The sequence below is a fragment of the Macaca fascicularis genome, chromosome 4 (assembly GCF_037993035.2).
Source record: "Macaca fascicularis isolate 582-1 chromosome 4, T2T-MFA8v1.1".
NCBI lineage: Eukaryota > Metazoa > Chordata > Mammalia > Primates > Cercopithecidae > Macaca > Macaca fascicularis.
Genome location: NC_088378.1, coordinates 63,963,841 through 63,971,380, shown reverse-complemented (window position 1 = coordinate 63,971,380; position 7,540 = coordinate 63,963,841). Strand labels below are relative to the sequence as shown.

General features: G+C 31.6%; 1 non-coding gene across 1 annotated transcript; it reads left to right on the top strand.

The window, feature by feature from the left end:
• Positions 1 to 1,929: 1,929 nt before the first annotated feature.
• On the top strand, positions 1,930 to 1,993 carry LOC123573207 (U7 small nuclear RNA). Its single transcript, XR_006697938.1, has one exon. It is a non-coding gene; the product is annotated as a U7 small nuclear RNA (small nuclear RNA).
• Positions 1,994 to 7,540: the final 5,547 nt, after the last annotated feature.

Below are 7,540 nucleotides of genomic sequence, written 5' to 3'. Positions count from 1 at the left end.
AATCAACAGCAAGCCTCCATATGGACAAGAACCACACTGAGAGAAATGAGAAGTACCAAGCCATCAATGAGCTAAATCAGGGACACAGGCATGAGAAGAAAAAAAAAGGACACTTTCGTTTGCTAAAATCAGGAAACAAAGCAGCATGATATGAGAGAGCTGTTGATGCTATGCCAGTAGAGTACTGTTTAGAGCTCCATATACGCTTAGGACATATATGGGTCCCCTAGTCTTAGGGACAGGATAGATCCTTGAATTTGCCAAAGTGTAAAACATGCAGTTGAGAGTTCAGTAATATCACAAGGCTGTAGGAATAGAAAGGAAAACAAGTTCCTGGCAATCCAGGTTGGTGCCTGGTTTTATGAAGGTCCTTTCTCTTTTCTTTTAATGATTTTGTGTTAAAAGAAAAGCATTGGTTCACCTGCCTGAATCCAAGGCACAATGACTGAGATATGTGCTACCCAGAAGACCTTATTGTTCTGAAAAGGGTGAAGTCAAAGATAGAGTTAGTAGATTAGGGCTGGAACAGGGAAGAAGCAGAGACAGCCTGCAAGAAGAAAGATCAAATTAGCAAGACAAGCATATTGTATTAGTCCATTTTCATGCTGCTGATAAAGACATATCCAAGTCTGGGAAAGAAAAAAGAGGTTTTAATGGACTCATAGTTCCACATGGCTGTGGAGTTCTCACGATTATGGCGGAAGGCAAGGAGGAGCAAGTCACGTCTTAATGGATAGCAGTCAGCAAAGAGAGAGCTTATAAAACCATCAGATCTCATGAGATTTATTCACTATCGCAAGAACAGCATGGGAAAAACCAGCCCCCATGATTCAATTACCTCCCACTGGGTAGCTCCCACAACATGTGGGAATTCAAGATGAGATTTGGGTAACCAAACAGTATCACCTATGAACCATGCAAAGTAATGTAAGTATTAATGTAGATGCTCACAGAGTGATCCTAGGTTTGGCAGAGATGGACTACCAATCAATCAGCAAACTCTTCCTAAATGCCTGAATTATCTGGAATAATGTATAAAATGATGAAGTATATACAATTACAGAGACATGATCATTGACTATCAGACATTATAGATTAGCTATAAAGAAAGAATATGCATACATATATATACACACACACATATAGCTACCTATATGATATATATTAATCCAGTAGTGCTGGAGGAATGCATTATTAATGATATGAGCAAGAAGTAGTATAAGCATTGGAAGAAGAGAGAGTATGCTAACAATTTGGGATGATGAAGGAGATTTCCTAGAACTATGAGGAAAGTAGCCCTAAACATTTCACTAGATTATTTTCTACAATATTCTGATGTTGTGCTCTCTTAGGGTACAGTTTGATGTTGGGAATGGTAAGAAAGAAGAAAAGAAGACAGAGCTTGAAAATTTCTGGATAATGTTACAACAACTGTTGTGGTAAAAAAATAAAATAAAATCCCCATGGTTTTGGCAAATGAGTTGAATATGACGTAGCTAGGGTGTTGATATGGACCTAACAATCCGTCTTTTAATCCTCTGCATCTCCAAGTTGGTCCATTGACCTCCCATTAGCCAGCTTTCTCTGGCTAATGATATTTTTAAAATCTAGAGTCAAAAAAGTAGTTAAAAATGATCCAGGGCTAGAGATGCCCCAGAGACCTTGCAAGAACAAATACAAAACCTCTTAGAGGGAATGCATCCCCAAGGCAAGCCTTAAGTAATTCCCGTGAATAAAGGTCTAATTAAAAAGGTTTATTTAAAAACAAACAAACAAACAAGTCATATAATATACATGAATGACAATGGCACATAAGCAAGAACCAGGAGAAATAACAGAAGAATCAAACCTGAAAAGATATTAGATAGAGGACTTAACAGACACAGAACAAAAAAACACATACATAATGTTTTAAGAAGTATAAGATATAAGTGTTATGGTTCTTTTATAATTTGTCTAGCAGGTTTTCCACTTTTCACCAGAAACTGCCTGTCTCTGCTCTACACACACAAAAATATAAGATATAATTTAAAATATAACAAAGAAGAGATTATCCATTTCAAACCAGTGAGTTTGAAAAATAACTTAATAAAATGTTTAGAAGTAAAACAGATACATAAATGATAACATAGCAAAATGGAAACATTATAATATAAATGAAAATAAAACATGAAAATATAATAATACAATGAAATGTATAATTTATGTTATATGAATATAAAAAATGAAATTAAAATATTAAACTACGTTAGATTTTGCTGAAGAGATAATTAGTGAACTGGAAGATAGAGCTGAAGGAATTACTAAGTATATAGCAGCCCAAAGAAACAATTAAAATGGAAAATGAAAAAGAAAGGTTAAAAGTCATAGAGCAAAGAATGAGAGGGTCTAAAACATGCTTACTCAGAATTACAGAAAAAGAACAAAGAAATGGAGGAAAGGCAGTATTTTAAAAATAGCTGAGAATTTTCTGTAATTGGTGAGAGACATAACATGTATTATGCATTAAGCACAATAGAAACCAAGTAGGATAAATAAAAGACAAACCCAACCTGGTCACATCAGTAAAACGGAAGAAAAAACACAAAGAAAAGATCTTAAGAGTAGTCAAAGAGAAAAACAGATCCCATGTAAGATTATGACAATTATCCCATTTTTAAACAGAAATTGTGAATGCCATAAGCGAATAGAATAATATTTTTAAAGTGTGTGAGAAAAAAAAACAAAACTGTCTACTTAAGATTGTAAAACTACCCCTAAAGACCCAGATGGAAATAAAAATAAGTTTAGATGACAAAATAAAAATGTGTTCACACTCAGAACTTCTAAAGGAAGTAGGAATATGTTTCCAGAAGAAAGGGATGATACACACACACAAAAATGATGAGCAAATAGATTTGTAAACATGTATGTAAACTTAAATATAGATTCAGCCTAATTTGTAGAGTTATTCGAAACAATATGCAGTTCTCTACTGAACAAGTATCCTTTTATTATCCTATATTAATAGTGAGGTGAGAGAAAAAGCATTTTGAGCTCCATATATTTCTCTGGAGATTGGTAAAACTATTCAGATTAACTTTAGATTTTGGTAGGCTGGGTATGGATTATAAAATTCCAACAATGCTTTGTTTTGTTGTCTAAACTTCTTTTTATTTCCATCTTGGTCTTTAGAGGGAGTTTTACAATCTAAATTAACAGTTTTTTCTCTCACACTTTAAAAATGTGATTAACCATAATAATAAATAAATTTAAAAAAAATAGTAGAAATTGAAATAAGTGAAGAGTAATAATATGATTGATTACATGAAGCTGATTAATCACAAAAAGTGAAGAAGGAGAGAAAAGAAAGTAAATGGCAGTTGTAAAACACAAAATAAAATCCTGGAAGTGAATGTAAATATAGTTCTTATAACTGATATAAAGGGACATTGATTGTTAGACTCAAAAAGGTAGAGAGATATGTAGAGATACAAACACAGACATAGACATAGATCTCTAGCTCTATCCCATTATCAGGTGCACACTTAAAACATTAAGACACAGCAAAGGTGAAGGTATAAAGATGGAAAATTTTGCACCAGGTAAATACTAACAAAAGAAATCATGTTTATAATGTAATATTAAAAACAGACTTCAAAGAAGAAAGTATTACTAGAGATATAGAAAGATGAAGACTTATTCACCAAAGATGTATAACACTCAGACAAGATTGTAAGTTTTACAAACATTAACTATTTCAATCCTCTTAAAATTTGATGAAATACATTTTATTTCCATTTCACAGATGAGGACATAGAAACACAGAGGTTTAAGTAAAAGTTGAATTCATCAAAGATATAATCATTTCAAATTTGTAGAAGCCTAGTAGAAGAGTTTCAAATTATATAAAGCAGAAATTAACACAATTCGGAGAAATAGAAAAAGTCATCATCACTGTGAGTTTTTTGGTTGTTTGTTTGTTTGTTTGTTTTTGAGACGAAGTCTTGCTCTTGTGCCCCAGGTTGGAGTGCAGTGGCACGATCTTGGCTCACTGCAACTGCTGTCTCCTGGGTTCAAGCGATTCTCCTGCCTCAGCCTCCCGAGTAGCTGGAATTACAGGCGCCCGCCACCACACCCAGCTAATTTTTGTATTTTTGGTAGAGACAGGGTTTTACCATGTTGACCAGGCTGGTCTCGAACTCCTGACCTCAGGTGATCCACCAGCCTCAGCCTCCCAAAGTGCTGGGATTACAGGTGTGAGCCACCACGCCTGGCCCAGTGTGAGATTTTAATATACATCTCTCATTGTCATTAAGTTGAAACAAATATAAAAGATTTGAATGATATAAAAAACAAACTTGATGTAAAGGATATATGACAAACAGTATACTTAAACAAATGGAGAATACACATTCTTTTCAGGCATACTTTAGCCATTTACATCAACTGATCATAAAGTAAGTCTCCACAGATTTTAAGAAATTCATATTATTCAGATTATGTTTTCTGTTCCCGATGCAATTAGATTTGAAATGAACAAAGCAGATAACCAAAAACAGGAATAAAATATGTTTGTAAATGTAAATATGTATATTGTATAAATATATAAATGCAAGTATATAAATATATATGTGTGTATAGACACACATACAAATAACTCATGTGTTTAAACAATTCGAATGCACATTTAAAAACCCTGAAATCTGAATTACAATGAAAATACTATATAGCAAAGTTTGTGGGGTGAATTTGTCTATTAAAAGACATGTACAAGAGTTTACAACCAGCTTTATTCATGATAGACAAATAATCCTGGAAAGAACCAAATGTTCACTAACATTAGAATGGATAAAGTATGGTATACTGTGGTATACTGACAGCAGTAAAAATGAATGAATCTCTTACACACACAATAAGGATAAATATCACAAATATTGTTTGGGGCTAAAAAGACAAATACAAGAGACTATATACTGTATGGTTACATTAAAAAGTAAAGAAAAAGCAAGAACTAATCTATGGTGATAGAAGTCAGTATAAGGGTTCTCTCAGTAGAATGTTATTGACTGGATTCAGATATGGAGGAGATTTCTGGGTGCTTGAAATGTTTCATACCTTGATCTGGGTACATTCAACTATAAACAGAGTATCCTTCATATATGATGATATAGTGTATAGTCTTTCATATCGGTCTTTTTAACCCCAAACAATATTTGTCATATTTATCCTTATTGTGTGTGTAAAAGAATCATTCCTTTTTACTGGTATCAGTATACTATACTTTATCCATTCTGATGTTAGTGGACATTTGGTTCTTTCAAGAATTATTTTTCTATCATGAATAAAGCTTGTGTGTGTGTGTGTGTGTGTATACATATATTCTTTGTGTGTATATATATATATAGTGTGTGTGTATGTGTGTGTATATATATATAAGTGTGTGTATATATATATTCTTTGAACTGTTTGCTTAATATGAGTGCATTTTATTTACTTTACCACGTGGTTTTGTCCTTAATAAAATGGAGAAAATGTAGTTGGTTGTAACTAATGAAGTTCTTAACGGGAAACATGTATCCACAAAAACATACCTTTAGAAAAGACAAAAGCTAAAATTTAATGAGCTAAGCATATTATATAAGAAGATAGAAACATCAGGGATGGGAGAAGCAAAGAAGTATAAATAAAAACCTTTTAAAAATAAAAGCAAAAATTAATGAACTAGAAAAAGAAAAGAAAATGCAGTAGAAGAAATCAACAATTCCAAAATAAAAGTGGGTTTTTGAAAAGACTGATAAAAATCAAGAAAGCTCCAATAAGCTCAAACAAGGAAAGATGGGACAAATTAATATTAGGAATGAAGGACAGAATATAACTACAGACAGAGCAGAGATTTAAAAGGCAATAGTACTGATAATAATACCTAACATTTATTGAATATTTGATAAGCTTTAGGCTTGTTCTAAGTCCTTTATATATTTATCACTTCATTTAATCCTCATGGCATAAAATACCCTGAGGTGTGCATTTTATTATGTCCACCTTTTTTTTTTTTTTACAGATTTATGCCAATACTTTTGAAAATTAATGAAAACTTGGCAAATTCCTGGAAAAACATAATTTAGCGAAGCTCTCAAGAGGAAATTTAAAAGTCTAAAAAGTTATATAATGAAGTTGAATAGTTGAAACTCTTCTACTATAAAATCAAAAAACAACTCATTCCTTTTTTAAATAATCTGTTCCATGAAATAGAAAAATGAAAAACTTCCCAATATATTTTATTAAATACTACAATACCAAAAGAAACAAACAAGAAAGAAAAATTAAAGGCTAGTTTCATTCATAAATACAGTTGCAAAGGCTCTAAACAAAATACAATCAAACTGAATCTACCAGTATATTAAAGAATAATGCAACATAGCTAAACTGAATTTATACCATGAAAGAAGGGTTAAAATTAGCAAATCTATTAATGTAATACACCACATTAACATATTAAAGGTGAAAAAATGTAATCATTTAAATAGATGCAGGAGAAGCATATTACATATGCTCCTGAATCCTACTGAAACCACTGAGAGATAGATATTATCCTCATTTAACTAATAGGTAAATCAATAATAACTAATAATGAAAATAGCCAACTTTATAAGGTGCATGTTTTATACTAAGTACTACGCTAAGTAATTTGCAATGATTATTTTATTCTTAATTATAGTCTTAAAAGCTCTGCACTATTATGATTCTTATTTCACAGCCTGATTATTTTTGTATTCAATTTTCACAAATTTGATTCTGAACCAATATTATTCTGCATCTTCCCTGCCCAATAAGGGAAGATAACTTGAAACACTTAATTAAAATAGTGTGTTTTAGTTATATCTAATATAGAACAACCAACACCACAATTTTTTTCATTAGCTATAGGTCCAACTTAAAATTGTTTCTAATTATGAAGAAATGTTGTACATGTGTATTTCTAATGTGTGTGTATACTATCTTACATTTAAAAGATGATGAATTTTTGCTATTGTTAAGCTTTAAGCATTTTGGCACACTCCATTGCTGATTTACTTTTACAAAACAAAAAAGGAGAAGCTTTCGATTATACACAGATATTTGTATAAATTTCATTCCCCAACATCTGTATCCTATTATAATTGTTCATCCCCTAAAGTGAATGCTTTCAAATGCATAATGTGAATATATTTTTATAGATTATTGCTTCAGTAATTATACATTAATATGAATTACAAAAAAATCAGTTATAAAATGTAAATCCAGAAAGCTCAGGAAATAATGTAGCTCAAGGAATTTAACATTTAGCAAGGTTGGAAATGTAAAACTTTATTTTAAAGCAAAACCATAAGGATGACTCATATACGGCCAAGAATTTTTGAATTCTCGGTTCAAAAATTGATATGAACCAAGAAACAATGATTCCACCATATCTTTAGAAATATAACTTAAATAGATATTTTCATATTTGATAACATTCCCAAGTTATACAGAAAGCCTGATATAAAAAAACCTCTTTCAAGTGTTCTAGAGCTCACAT